Raw genomic sequence first — 15471 nt, 5'->3', positions numbered from 1 at the left:
TCAGAAGATCCCTCGTACCCGCTTGCCATCCCCCCTTCCCAGGCCCAGCCCCGGCAGCCACCAAACTACTTTCTGTCTGTATGATTTACCTGGACATTTCATATAAATGCACTCAGATACTCTGTGGGTTTTTACATCTGGTTTCTTTCATTTGGTATATTTTTGTGGTTCATATGGTAGCATGCATTGATATTTTGTTATTTTCATTGTCGAGGAGTTGTATTCTGTTATATTAACAAACCATGTTTTCTTTAACCACTGTTTCACTAGTTGATGGCCATTTGAGTTGTTTCCAGTTTGGGGCTGTTATGAATGAAGCTATTAAGAACACTTACTTACAGGCCTGTGTGTGGGTATGTCTTGTTTTTATTGAGTACATGCCTATGAGTAGAATTTCTGATTCACATGGTAAATGTATATTTAACTCTTAAGAGAAATTCTATCAAACTATTTTCCTAAGTAGCTACACCATTTTCTGACCAGCAAGGTCTGAGTTCCAATTTCTCCATATCCTCTCTCATATCCTCTATCTTTTTGGTGACAGCCATTTCACAAGTGTCTGAAGTGGTATTTCAGGCTAGTTTTAATTTGCATTTCCCTATGACTAATCATGTGAGCATCTTTTGTGGGTTTACTGAGCATTCATATATCTTTTTTGGTGACACATCTTTTCAAACCTTTTGCCAAGTTATAATCAATTCTCCTTTTACTGAGTTATAAGAATTCTTTATATATTTTGGATACAAGTCCTTTATCACATATATGATTTGCATATATTTTTTCCTAGTCTGTGGCTTCTGTTTTCATTTTCTTAATGGTGTCCTTTGAAGCACTTAAGTTCTTAATTTTGATGTAGTACAATTCATCAATTTTTTCCATAAAGGATTGTATTTTTGGTATCATATCTAAGAAATATTTGCCCCACTCAACATCACAAATATTTTCTCCTGCATTTTCTTCTAAAGGTTTTATAGTTTTAGGTTTTACACCAGGTTTATGATCCAATTTGATTTAACATTCTTGTATAGTGTAAGGGTCTAGATTCATTTTTTTTTACATGCAGATGGATATCCCACTGTCTCAGCACCATTTGTTGAAAAGAGTATTCTTTACCCTATTGAATTGTCTTGGTACATTTTGCTGAAAAATCAACTGAATATAAATGTAAGGCCTTATTTCTAGACTCTTCTTTTCCATTGATCTACGGGTTTATTCCTATGCTAGAACCACATAGTCTTAATTATTGCTTTGTAGTATGTTTTGATATTGGGAAGTGTAAATCCTCCAGCTTATAAGATTACTTTTGCTATTTTGGGCCTTCTGTATCTCCAGGTAAGTTTTAGGATTAGCTTGTCAGCTTTTTAGTTTTTACCCACTACCTCCCCCGAAAAAAAATCCTGCTGGAATTTTTGATAGGGATTAAAATGACAATTCTCTCCAAATCAACCAGTATTGAATCTCAATTTATGGAGAATTACCAGCTTAGTAATTGAGTCATCCAATGAATCAGTGAACATAAAATAGCTCTCCATTTACTTCCATGTGTACTCAGTTGTGTCCCACTCTTTGTGACGCTATGGCTGCAGCCCCCCAGGCTCCTCTGTCCATGGGATGTCCCAGGCAAGAACACTGGAGTGGGCTGCCACCGCCTGCTCCAGGGGAATCTCCCCGCCCAGGAACCAAACCTGCTCATCCTGCATCTCCTGCCTCGGCAGGCGGATTCTTAACCGCTGCGTCTGATCTTCTTCAGTTTCTCTTAGAAATACTGTACCGTTTTCAAGGTGTAAGCCTTGAGTTCTTTTCTTAAACTTGTTCCTAAGCACTTTATTCTCTCTGATACTATTGTGAATGAAATTGTTTTGATTCCATTATTGTATTATTCATTGCTATTACATAGAAATACAGTCGATTTCTGTGCATTAATTTTACCATCTGTGACCCTGCTGAGCTTATTTACTCTGAGTGTGGTTTCTTAAAATTTTCTACATAAGCATCATATTGTCATTAAATAAAGATAGCTTGTACTTCTTCCTTTCCATTCTGGATGCATTTTCTTTCTTTTTCTTACCTGATTGCACTCGCTAGAAACTCCAGTACTCCAGCTTGAAGTAGTGAAAGCAAATTGTTTGCCTTTTTCCTGAGCTTATGAAAAACATTTCAGCCTTTTACCATTAACCATGATGTTAGCTGTAGGCTTTTTTCTTTCTTTCTTTTTTTTTTTTTTTTTTTTGTATATGCTTTTTATTAGGTTAAGGAAGTTCCCATCTATTCCTGGTTTGTTGAAAGCTTTTATGATTGGATATTAGATTTTGTCAAATGCTTTTTTAAAAAATCTATTGAGGTGATCATGTGGTTTTTGTTCTTTACTAATATAGTATACTGGGCTTCCCTGGTGGCTCAGTTGGTAAAGAATCTGCCTGCACTGTAGAAGACCTGGGTTCGATCCCTAGGTCAGGAAGATCTCCTGGAGAAGAGAAAGGCTACCCACTCCAGTATTCTTGTCTAGAGAATTCCACGGACAGAGGAGCCCAGTGAGCTATAGTCCACAGTGTTACAAAAGTCAGACACAATTTAGCAACTAAACCACTATATAAACTTGCTTTTAGGATGAACCAATCTTGCATTCTCAGGATAAATTCTACTTGATCATGAAGCACTTTCTTCACATGTTTGCTGGATTCAGTTTCCTAACCTTTTGTGGAGGATTTCTTTGTCTATATTCATAAGCAACAATGGTTTACAGGTTTCTCATCATATCTTTTCTGGCTTTGGTATCAGTTATATCATGAAACAAACTGGTAAGTTCCCTTACTCTTCTCTTTTCCGGTAGAGTTTGTAAAGGACTAGCACTGTTTCTTCAGTTATCTGATAGGACTTCACTAGTGACGCTATCTAGGCCTGGGCTTTTTGTGGGAACATTTTAATTATTAATTCAGTGTTTTTCCTTTTTACAGATCTATTCCAGTCTTCTATTTCTTCTTGAGTCAATTTTGATGATTGTTGATTTTTATGTTCAATGTAATCTTTATAATCATCCCTCAAAGTAAGAAGGCTGCTGCTGCTGCTAAGTCACTTCAGTCGTGTCCAACTCTGTGCAACCCCATAGACGGCAGCCCACCAGGCTCCCCCTTCCCTGGTATTCTCCAGGCAAGAACACTGGAGTGGGTTGCCATTTCCTTCTCCAATGCACGAAAGTGAAAAGTGAAAGTGAAGTAGCTCAGTCATGTCCGACTCTTCGCAACCCCATGGACTGTAGCCTACCAGGCTCCTCCATCTATGGGATTTTCCAGGCAAGAGTACTGGAGTGGGTTGCCATTTCCTTCTCCACAAAGTAAGAATAAGGCCTGCTTTATTTTGAAACTTAAAAGGCTGAGTGATTTCTCTCAAGGTCAGATATCTGGAAATTGACTAGTCTGGGATTGCAAAGTCCATGCTGCTTCTACCAGGCCACACTGCCTCAAAACAGACATAGGGCTTCTTAAGATTGCCCCCACCCACCAGGGTCACCATTAAAAACAACTTTATTTATTTGTGGAAACCCTGGTCCCTCCAAGTTTAGGGTTCGATCTCTGGATTGGGAAGATCCCCTGGAGAAGGGAAAGGCTACCCACTCCAGTATTCTGGCCTAGAGAATCCCATGGACTGTATATGTTGTATTTAAGGTGCACACAATAGATCTCTATCAGAAAATTTTATACATTAAAGCAATAAAACAGAAAAGAACTAACTGAGTAACATTCTTCCCATTTTGGTATGATTTCTTTGTTGTTTTTGTTTGCTTCTGAAAACAAGAACAGCTTTGAAATTCCTCATATTCATCAGCTTTAGGAAAATCTTCCAAAAGTCAGTACGTTTGATTTCAAACCATTACAAATCCCAAGCATATCTCTTGACTGAGATAAATTATTTGATGAGTCATTCCTAAATGACTTTGATGAATGAAAGTAACCAAACTAAAACAGCTCTTTGGCTCCAGTTGCTCCATAAAGAGTTTAGTTTAGAACCAAAAGGTTTTATATTAACAAGAGTTGCCCCCAAGAAAATCTTGGGAGAATAAACATGTATACATGTGTGTGTACATGTATGTATATGTGAAGAACATATACATACTTACATACACACACACATGAAGCTCTGAAAATAATAATAAACATAGAGGGAGAAAACTTTTAGAGGTGACAGAAATATTAATGGCATAGGTGGTTCCACAAATGTATCACTGTTGTTGTCTATTGCTGTTTAGTCACTAAGTCGTGTCTGACTCTTTGTGACCCTATGGACTGCAGTCCACCAGGCTCCTCTGTCCATGGAATTTTCCAGGCAAGAATACTGGAGTGGGTTGCCATTTCCTTCTCCAGGGGATCTTCCCGACCCAGGGATCGGACTCACATTTCCTGCACTGGCAGGAAGGTTTTTTTTTTACCACTGAGCCATTTGGGAAACCCTCACAGGTGTATACATATCTCCAAATGCATCCAGTTGTATACATTAAACATACAGAGTTTTTATATATCAATCATATTTCAATATGGTGGTTTACAAAAGTGAATGTGAGTCAAGAACAGTCTCAGAGCTTAGAAAATTTAGTTTTACAATAAAGTAAATGGTAACGGGATCATACTTATCAATAATTACCTTAAACGTAAATGGGTTGAATGCCCCAACCAAAAGACAAAGACTGGCTGAATGGATACAAAAACAAGACCCCTCTATATGCTGCTTACAAGAGACCCACCTCAAAACAAGGGACACATACAGACTGAAAGTGAAGGGCTGGAAAAAGATATTCCACGCAAATAGAGACCAAAAGAAAGCAGGAGTGGCAATACTCATATCCAATAAAATAGACTTTAAAACAAAGGCTGTGAAAAGAGACAAAGAAGGCCACTACATAATGATCAAAGGATCAATCCAAGAAGAAGATATAACAATTATAAATATATATGCACCCAATATAGGAGCACCGCAATATGTAAGACAAATGCTAACAAGTATGAAAGGGGAAATTAACAATAACACAATAATAGCAGGAGACTTTAATACCCCACTCACACCTATGGACAGATCAACTAAACAGAAAATTAACAAAGAAACACAAACTTTAAATGATACAATAGACCAGTTAGACCTAACTGATATCTATAGGACATTTCACCCCAAAACAATGAATTTCACCTTTTTCTCAAGTGCTCATGGAACCTTCTCCAGGATAGATCACATCCTGGGCCATTAATCTAACCTTGATAAATTTACAAAAATCAAAATCATTCCAAGCACCTTTTCTGACCATAATGCATTAAGATTAGATCTCAATTACAGGAGAAAAACTATTAAAAATTCCAACATATGGAGGCTGAACAACGTGCTTCTGAATAACCAACAAATCACAGAAGAAAAAAAAAAGAAATCAAAATATGCATAGAAATGAATGAAAATGAAAACACAACAACCCAAAACCTATGGGACACTATAAAAGCAGTGCTAAGAGGAAAGTTCATAGCAATACAGGCATACCTCAAGAAACAAGAAAAAAGTTAAATAAATAACCTAACTCTACACCTAAAGCAACTAGAAAAGGAAGAAATGGAGAACCCCAGAGTTAATAGAAGGAAAGAAATCTTAAAAATTAGGGCAGAAATAAATGCAAAAGAAACAAAAGAGACCACAGCAAAAATCAACAAAGCCAAAAGCTGGTTCTTGGAAAGAATAAATAAAATTGACAAACCATTAGCTAGACTCATCAAGAAACAAAGAGAAAAATCAAATCAATAAAATTAGAAGTGAAAATAGAGAGATCAAAACAGACAACACAGAAATACAAAGGATCATAAGAGACTACTACAGCAATTATATGCCAATAAAATGGACAACGTGGAAGAAATGGACAAATTCTTAAAAAAGTACAAGTTTCCAAAACTGAACCAGGAAGAAATAGACAATCTTAACAGACCCATCACAAGCACAGAAATTGAAACTGTACTCAGAAATCTTCCAGCAAACAAAAGCCCAGGTCCAGACGGCTTCACAGCTGAATTCTACCAAAAATTTCGAGAAGAGTTAACACCTATCCTACTCAAACTCTTCCAGAAAATCGCAGAGGAAGGGAAACTTCCAAACTCATTCTATGAGGCCACCATCACTCTAAGATGCCACAAAAACCTGACAAAGATGCCACAAAAAAAGAAAACTACAGGCCAATATCACTGATGAACATAGATGCAAAAATCCTCAACAAAATTCTAGCAATCAGAATCCAACAACACATTAAAAAGATCATACACCATGACCAAGTGGGCTTTATCCCAGGGATGCAAGGATTCTTCAATATCCACAAATCAATCAATGTAATTCACCACATTAACAAATTGAAAAATAAAAGCCATATGATTATCTCAATAGATGCAGAAAAGGCCTTTGACAAAATTCCACATCCACTTATGATAAAAGCTCTCCAGAAAGCAGGAATAGAAGGAACATACCTCAACATAATAAAAGCTATATATGACAAACCCACAGCAAACATTATCCTCAATGGTGAAAAATGGAAAGCATTTCCCCTAAAGTCAGGAACAAGACAAGGGTGCCCACTTTCACTGCTAACTATTCAACATAGTTCTGGAAGTTTGGGCCACAGCAATCAGAACAGAAAAACAAATAAAAGGAGTCCAAATTGGATAAGAAGAAGTAAAACTCTCACTGTTTGCAGATGACATGATCCTCTACATAGAAAACCCTAAAGACTCCACCAGAAAATTACTAGAGCTAATCAATGAATATAGTAAAGTTACAGGATATAAAATCAACACACAGAAATCCCTTGCATTCCTATACACTAATAATGAGAAAGTAGAAAAAGAAATTAAGGAAACAATTCCATTCACCATTGCAATGAAAAGAATAAAATATTTAGGAATATATCTACCTAAAGAAACTAAATACCTATATATAGAAAACTATAAAACACTGATGAAAGAAATCAAAGAGGACACTAATAGATGGAGAAATATACCATGCTTATGGATCAGAAGAATCAATATAGTGAAAATGAGTATACTACCCAAAGCAATCTACAAATTCAATGCAATCCCTATCAAGCTACCAGCGATATTTTTCACAGAACTAGAACAAATAATTTCAAGATTTGTATGGAAATACAAAAAACCTCCAATAGCCAAAGCAATCTTGAGAAAGAAGAATGGAACTGGAGGAATCAACCCGCCTGACTTCAGGCTCTACTACAAAGCCACAGTCATCAAGACAGTATGGTACTGGCACAAAGACAGAAATATAGATCAATGGAACAAAATAGAAAGCCCAGAGATAAATCCACACACATATGGACACCTTATCTTTGACAAAGGAGGCAAGAATATACAATGGAGTAAAGACAATCTCTTTAACAAGTGGTGCTGGGAAAACTGGTCAACCACTTGTAAAAGAATGAAACTAGATCACTTTCTAACACCACACACAAAAATAAACTCAAAATGGATTAAAGATCTAAATGTAAGACCAGAAACTATAAAACTCTTAGAGGAGAACATAGGCAAAACACTCTCTGACATAAATCACAGCAGGATTCTCTATGATCCACCCCCCAGAATTCTGGAAATAAAAGCAAAAATAAACAAATGGGATCTAATTAAAATTAAAAGCTTCTGCACAACAAAGGAAAATATAAGCAAGGTGAAAAGACAGCCTTCTGAATGGGAGAAAATAATAGCAAATGAAGCAACTGACAGACAACTAATCTCAAAAATATACAAGCAACTCCTGCAGCTCAGTTCCAGAAAAATAAATGACCCAGTCAAAAAATGGGCCAAAGAACTAAATACACATTTCTCCAAAGAAGACATACGGATGGCTAACAAACACATGAAAAGATGCTCAACATCACTCATTATTAGAGAAATGCAAATCAAAACCACAATGAGGTACCACTTCACACCAGTCAGAATGTCTGAGATCCAAAAGTCTGCAAGCAATAAATGCTGGAGAGGGTGTGGAGAAAAGGGAACCCTCCTACGCTGTTGGTGGGAATGCAAACTAGTACAACCACTATGGAGAACAGTGTGGAGATTCCTTAAAAAATTGCAAATAGAACTGCCTTATGACCCAGCAATCCCACTGCTGGGCATACACACCAAGGAAACCAGAATTGAAAGAGACACATGTACCCCAGTGTTCATCACAGCACTGTTTATAATAGCCAGGACATGGAAACAACCTAGATGTCCATCAGCAGATGAATGGATAAGAAAGCAGTGGTACATATACACAATGGAGTATTACTCAGCCATTAAAAAGAATACATTTGAATCAGTTCTAATGAGATGGATGAAACCGGAGCTGATTATACAGAGTGAAGTAAGCCAGAAAGAAAAACACCAATACAGTATACTAACACATATATATGGAATTTAGAAAGATGGCAATGATGACCCTGTCTGCAAGACAGCAAAAGAGACACAGATGTGTATAGCGGACTTTTGGACTCAGAGGGAGAGGGAGAGGGAGAGGGTGGGATGATTTGGGAGAATGGCATTGAAACATGTATACTATCATGTAAGAAATGGATCGCCAGTCTATGTCCGATGCAGGATACAGGATGCTTAGGGCTGGTGCATGGGGATGACCCAGAGAGATGTTATGGGGAGGGAGGCGGGAGGGAGGTTCATGTTTGGGAACGCATGTACACCCGTGGTGGATTCATGTCAATGTATGGCAAAACCAATACAGTATTGTAAAGTAAAATAAAGTAAAAATTAAAATTATAAGAAAATTTAGTTTTAGTCACTATTGTAAATATTATGAGTATTTAAGGAAATAAAGGACTTAATGGCCAAACATAACAGCTTCATTTTAGAGAAAATCACTTATTTCATTGAAGACACTATGGTAGATGTGTAAGGCACTCCAAATTTGGGGTCTGCAGTTTAAGCCACCCAGTTTATGACACTTTGGTACAGGAGCCGAGGCAAACACTTATTTGGAGCTGAAAAAGCTGACAACCTTGAAAGAGCAAAGGGCCCAAACAAGCAAACAAAAAAACAGCCGAGCCTGCTCTCTCTACACAGAAGACAAAGCAAGGGGCAGCAGAGCAAAGCAGAAACCTTTTAGACAACCACACTCATTCAGTCAAACACCATGAACTGTAGCCCCTCCCCAACCACACCAGCAAAAGTGGACAGAGCACCTAGATTTCCAGCCTCAACCCCAATCCTGTGGTGTCTGGAAGACTGAGCAGGGTAGCAAGACAGCAGCACTTTCATCCCTGCCAGGAGAGGAGGAGGCATCAGCCCAGCAGTCCCACTGTGGAGTCTAACATGCGGAGAGCAGAGGAGGCAACAAGGCATCTGTTCCCCCTCTCCACTGCAGCATCAGTGAGGTCTAGTGGAGAGGCGGGATATTAACCGCAGCTGAGGGGTAATGAGGTCCTCCTCCTTTGCCCCACAGTGGGGATTGAGTCTATGGAGGAAGCAGTAATGGGGCACCCCACCCCTCTAAGCCAGGGTAGTATCAGTACAGACTACAGGGGGCCAGAACTCCCCCCATCCAGCAGTAATGAGGACCCCCTTCCCCGGGCATCAGCAACAGCTGAGTCAAGAACGGGGGTTTCCACTACGATCTGCAGGAATGCTGCTATACCCCACCTGACATTGTCAGAATAGGCCTTCCAAAACATAAAATTTGGGTAAGATCCAGAATCTCAGAATAAAATGCCCCAAATATTCAAACTCACTTCTCATACCAAGAACTAGGAAGACCTCAGCTTGAATGAGGAAAGACAGTGCAGGACACTGAGATGAAATGGATGTCAGAATGAGCCCACAAAGATTTCAAGCTGCCATCATAAAATGATTCAGCAAGCAATCAGAAATATAATGGGGGAAAATGAAAATATGGAAAGTTTCAGCAAAGAAATAGAAGATGCAAAGTAAAACTGAGTGGAAATCTCAGAATTGAAGAATACAATATCAAATCAAAACTCAGTGGAGGAGCTCAAGCATAATGGAGGAGATGAAAGAAAGAATCAGTGAACAGTAGAGACTACCCAGATTGAACTGGGCTTCCCAGGCGGCACAGGGGCAAAGAACCCGACACAGGAGACACAGAGACGCAGGTTTGATCCCTGGGTCAGGAAGATCCCCTGGAGAAGGAAATGGCCACCCACTCCAGGATTCTTGCCTGGGAAGTCCCATGGACAGAGGAGCCTGGCGGGCTATGTGACCATGAGGGTCGTGAAGAGTCACTGAGCACTACTACCATTAACCTGGAAATCAGAAAAAACAGAATGATAATTAAAATCTACCAGCTAAAATAAATAAATAGAATGGAAAGAGCAACATGGAAACTTACATTACCATGTGTAAAATAGATAGCCAACGGGAATTTGCTGTATGGCTCAGGAAACTCAAACAGGGGCTCTGTATCAATCTAGAGGGGTGGGGTGGGGAGGGAGAGGGCAGGGAGGTTCCAAAGGGAGGGGATATGTGTATACTTAGGGCTGATTCATATTGAAATTTGACAGAAAACAACAAAATTCTGTAAAACAATTATCCTCCATAAAAAAATAAAAACAAACAAGTGAAACCTAAATAAATTCAAAAGCTTTTGCACAGCTAAGGAAACCATAAACAAAATGAAAAGACAACCCAGAGACTGGGAGAAAATATTTGCAAATGATTTAAACAACAAGGGATTAGTCTCCAAAATTTTACAAACAGCTCATGTGGCTCTATACCTGAAAAAACAAACAACCCAATCAAAAAATGGGCAGAAGACCTAAGTAGACATATATTCAAGGAAGACATCAGATGGCCAAAAAGTACATGAAAAGATGCTTAGCAACACTAAAAATTAGAGAGATGCAAATCAAAACTGCATTGAGATATTACCTCATACCAGCCAGAATGTCTGTCATCAAAAAATCTACACACAATAAATGCTGGAGAGGGTACAGAGAAAAGGGAACCCTCCTATACTGGTGGTGGGAATGTAAATTGCTGCAGCCACTATGAAAAAAAAGATGGAAGTTCCTTAAGAAACTAAAAATAGAGCTGCTGTATAATCAGCAATCCTACTCCTGGGCATATATCTGGAGAAAAATATAGTTCAAAAGGATGCATGCCCCGATGTTCATTTCAGTGCTGTTTACAATGACCAAGACATGGAAGCATCCTAAATGTCCATTGACAAATGAATGGGTAAAGAAGATTTGGTACATACATACAATGGAATATTACTTAGCCATTGAAAAGAAAGAAATAATGCCTTTTCAGCAACATGGATGAACCTGGAGATAATCATACTAAGTGAAGTAAGTTAGAGAAAGACAAATATCATATGATATTGCTTATATGTGGAATCTAAAAAAAAATGATGCAAATGAACTTATTTACAAAGGGAAAACAGGCTCACAGACTTAGAGAACAAACTTGTGGTTACCAGAAAGGAAGGGTAGGTTGGGGAAGGATAGATTGTGAGTCTTGGATTGACTTGTACAAACTGCTATATTTAAAATAGATAACCAACAAGGACCTATTTTATAGCATAGGGAACTCTGCTCAATATCATGTAACAGTTTAAATGGGAAAGAATTTGAAAAAAAAATAGCTACATGTATATGTATAGCTGAATCACTTTGCTGTACACCTAAAACAATGCAACATTGTTAATTAACTATATTCCAATATAGAATAAAATTATCATAAAATAAATAAAATCTACCAGCTCTCAGAAACATGTGACACTGTAACAGGGACCTAAGAGCTGCGTCTCTGGGCTCTGGGAAGGACAAGGGGGAGAGGACAGTACTAGAAAGTTCTAAAAGATCTGCCTGTGAGCCTCCCAAGTGTCTGTGCAAGCCCACAGGATAAACCCAAGAAACCTGTATTGTTACACACAGATTTTGCCTGCTTTTCAAAAGTTTGCTTTAAACCACTTCACTTCTACAGAAGACCTACATTATACCTGTTTTCACTAATGAAAGCAATCTGAAGAAAATGTTTGCTTTTATGAAAAAAATTGCTTCTTTGCTTTACACCATTTCAGCATATAAAATGTTTCATAGGAACTCTCTACTTTTAGATAACGGGGAAAGCCTGTATTACAAACAGCTGAAAACTGAAAACAAAAAAGTCTTGAAAGCAGCAATAGAAAACACCTTAACTATAAAGAGAAAACAATTTTAATTACAGCGAATGTCTAATCAGAAACCATGGAGACCAGAAGTAAATGGCACAGTATTTTTGAGGGTTGAAAGAAAAGAACTGTTAACCAAGAATCTCATATACAGTTGAAAAGGTCCTTCAGAAAATGAAGTCAAGATATTCTTGGGTGAAGGAAAACTAAGAGAATTTGTCAGGCTTTATACAATAATTATTTTTGGCAATTAAAAAATTATAAAATTAATTATACAAAAATGGAGCATGGACCTAAATGTAAAGCTATAACATTTTAGAACAAAAACATCGGAAAAATCTATGAGGAAGAAACCCTAGACCTAGGGCTAGGCCAAGAGTTCTTTGATGTGAAAGAAAAGAATGTTCCATACAAGGGAAAACTGATAAATTGGAAGTCATCAAAGATTAAAAACTTTTGATCTGCTAAGGGCCCTGTTTTGTTGTTGTTTAGTCGCTAAGTCGTGTCTGACTCTTTTGTGATCCCATGGACTGTAGCCCATCAGGTTCCTCTGTCCACGGGATTTCCCAGGCCAGAATACTGGAGTGGGTTGTCGTTTCCTTCTTTAAGAGATCTTCCCGATCCAGGGATTGAACCCAAGTCTCCTGCACTGGGAGGCAGGTCTACCTGCTGAGCCGCCTGTGAAGCCCCAAGGGCCCCTATAGGAGAATGAAAAAAGTTACCACCAGGAGGAAGTATTTGCAAACCACATATCCGGAGAAGAACTAGCATCTGGAGTGTGTACAAATAACTCAAAATTCAACAGAAAAATAGGTTAAAAAATAAACAATCCGATTAGAATATGAGTAAAAGATATGAAGACACATTCACTGAAGGGAATATACAGGTTGCAAATAAACATATAAAAAGATGTTCAACATGATTAGTCATTAGGAAAATGCAAATTAAAATCACAATAAGATATCACTATAGATCTATCAGAATAGGTAAAATTTTAAAACAGCGACGACACGAAATGCTGGCAAGAGCACACAGAAACTGGATCACATTGCTGGTAGGAATGTAAAGTGGGACTGTGACTCTGGAAAACAGTTTGGCAGCCACCATATGATCCAGCGATTGCACTCTTTGGTGTTTATCCCAGAGAAGGACTTATATTCTCACACAAAGAGCTATACATGAATGTTCATAGCAGCATTATATATAACAGCCCCAAACTGGAAACAACACAGATGTCCTTCAACACGTGAATAACTAAAAATGGGGAAACGGGTACAGGGTACATCTATATCATGAAATAACCACTCAGCAATTAAAAAACGAGCAAACAATTGATTCAAATACAACCTAGAGGACACTGCAAAGAATTATGTTGAGCAGAAAAGTTAACCACAAATGGCTACATTTTTGTTATATAAAAAAATAACAGATGTGACAAGATCATAGAAATGGAGACCCGGTTAGCAGTTGCTGTGAGACAGTGGAGGCGGTGAGGGCGAGAGGGAAGTGGGAGTCGCTAAAAGGGGACAGAGCACCCTTTGGTCTCTGTTCTGCGTCTGGACCATGCCAATGTTAGTATCCCAGTTGAGCTAGGTCCTTGTTCTACGGGTCTGAAGTCAATCCTGGGGAGAGCAAGGTAGAGGGAACACCGGATCGCTCTGCATGACTTCTCACAACTGCCTTGAATCTGACATAATCTCAAAATAAGAGGCTTAATTTTTAAAAAGTAGCTATTCCTAGCTCTCCGTCTGTTCAAAAACAGGTGGTAGGCTGAATTTGGCCTACAGGCTGTAGTAGTTTATACAGCTTAATGCAAACAACAAGAAACACTATACGTTCATTCAATGGCTTCTTAGATGTCAAAACTGTAGAGAGATCTGGACACAATTAGAGGTCTTAAAATGTGTCTTCATTAGCTCTTATAATTATGGCAGTGCTTTTCTAGATGGCAAGCGTCCATTCCCAACCTAACCTGAAGGGGATAAGAGCAGCAGATATGTAACCCCTCTGGATTTAGAATCTTCAAAATGCTCTTTCTCTTATCATTGCTCTCATATCAGTATCACGCGCTCACCTTCTCCAGGTATATGCTGCCCCTGTTTTCCTACCTCCTGGATTTTCACTGCATCATGGACACAAGTATGTGTTTTATTCAACTCTGGTGTGGGTCATGTAAATATGATCATTCTTTGAACAGGAGTTTTGTTTGAATTGCATAGACTGGTGTTCACTTTCTCAGTCTTTCCATTTCAATCTCAGTTTTGTCCACTGTGCGGCACACACACACAATTAACACCCTTAAAGCATCTGTGAGGGCTTCCCAGGTAGCTCAGTGGTAAAAAATTGGCCTACAAATGCAGGCGACACAAGTTCTATCCCTGGGTTGGGAAGATCCCCTAGGGGAGGAAATGACAACCCACTCCAATAGGGTTCCTGGGAAAATTCCATAGAAAGAGGAGCCTGGCAGGCTACAGTCCATGGGGTTCCAAAAAGTCAGACACAAAATTGAGCATGCATACAGGCACAAAGTATCTATATTCACATTCATATTAGAAAATCTTTGCTCCAATAATCATTATCCATTCACTGTGGTCTCAGTTTCCTTTGTATCACACTGTAATTATTTATATTGGCCTCTCTTTTAAAAAATTGTATTGTGGGGAATTCCCTGACAGTCCAGTGGTTGGGACTCAGTGCTTTCACTGCTGTGGCCCAGGTTTAATCCCTAGTCAGGGAGCTAAGATTTCCTCAAGTCATGAGGCACAGCTGAAAAAAAAAAAAAAAGCATTGCGATCCTTAGCTGATTGCATTTAAGGGTAGGGTGCTAGAAAGCTCTGTGCTCATGGGTGAGGCTTTGTGGAGCTTACCGACCAAGGGCTCTACTGAAGGTTAATCCCAAGTAAATCACTCTTTGACATTTGTGTCCTTAGGTCTTTTCTCCTGGGTCTATTAAATTACGTGGATAAGACACTTTACTTTTCCATCTTCCTTGACACATTCTGGGTGCTAGATATAGGGGAGGGAAAGCTGCTCACTTTGTCTTCATCCTGGGATGAAGTTCTTTTTTTCCTTCACTTTTGTCTTATCATCAGGAGAGAGCATGTGTTTGACTCACCATCAGTAACCAGAGGTCTTCATTTAAATCATCATAGTCTGCCAACACATAAGGAATTAAAATGGCAGGAAGGGTTTAACATGGCATCTGGGTTTGTCATCACTCTGTGTGTGTGTGTGTGTTAATTTCTGTCTCAGTTTGTCATCAGTCTTTGTGTGTGTGTGTGTGTTAATTTCTGTCTCGGTTTGTCATCATTCTGTGTGTGTGTGTGT

Source organism: Oryx dammah, unplaced genomic scaffold (assembly GCF_014754425.2).
Source record: "Oryx dammah isolate SB20612 unplaced genomic scaffold, SCBI_Odam_1.1 HiC_scaffold_15, whole genome shotgun sequence".
Classification (NCBI taxonomy): domain Eukaryota; kingdom Metazoa; phylum Chordata; class Mammalia; order Artiodactyla; family Bovidae; genus Oryx; species Oryx dammah.
The sequence above is the reverse complement of the archived record's forward strand: the minus strand, read 5'-3'. Positions refer to the sequence as shown.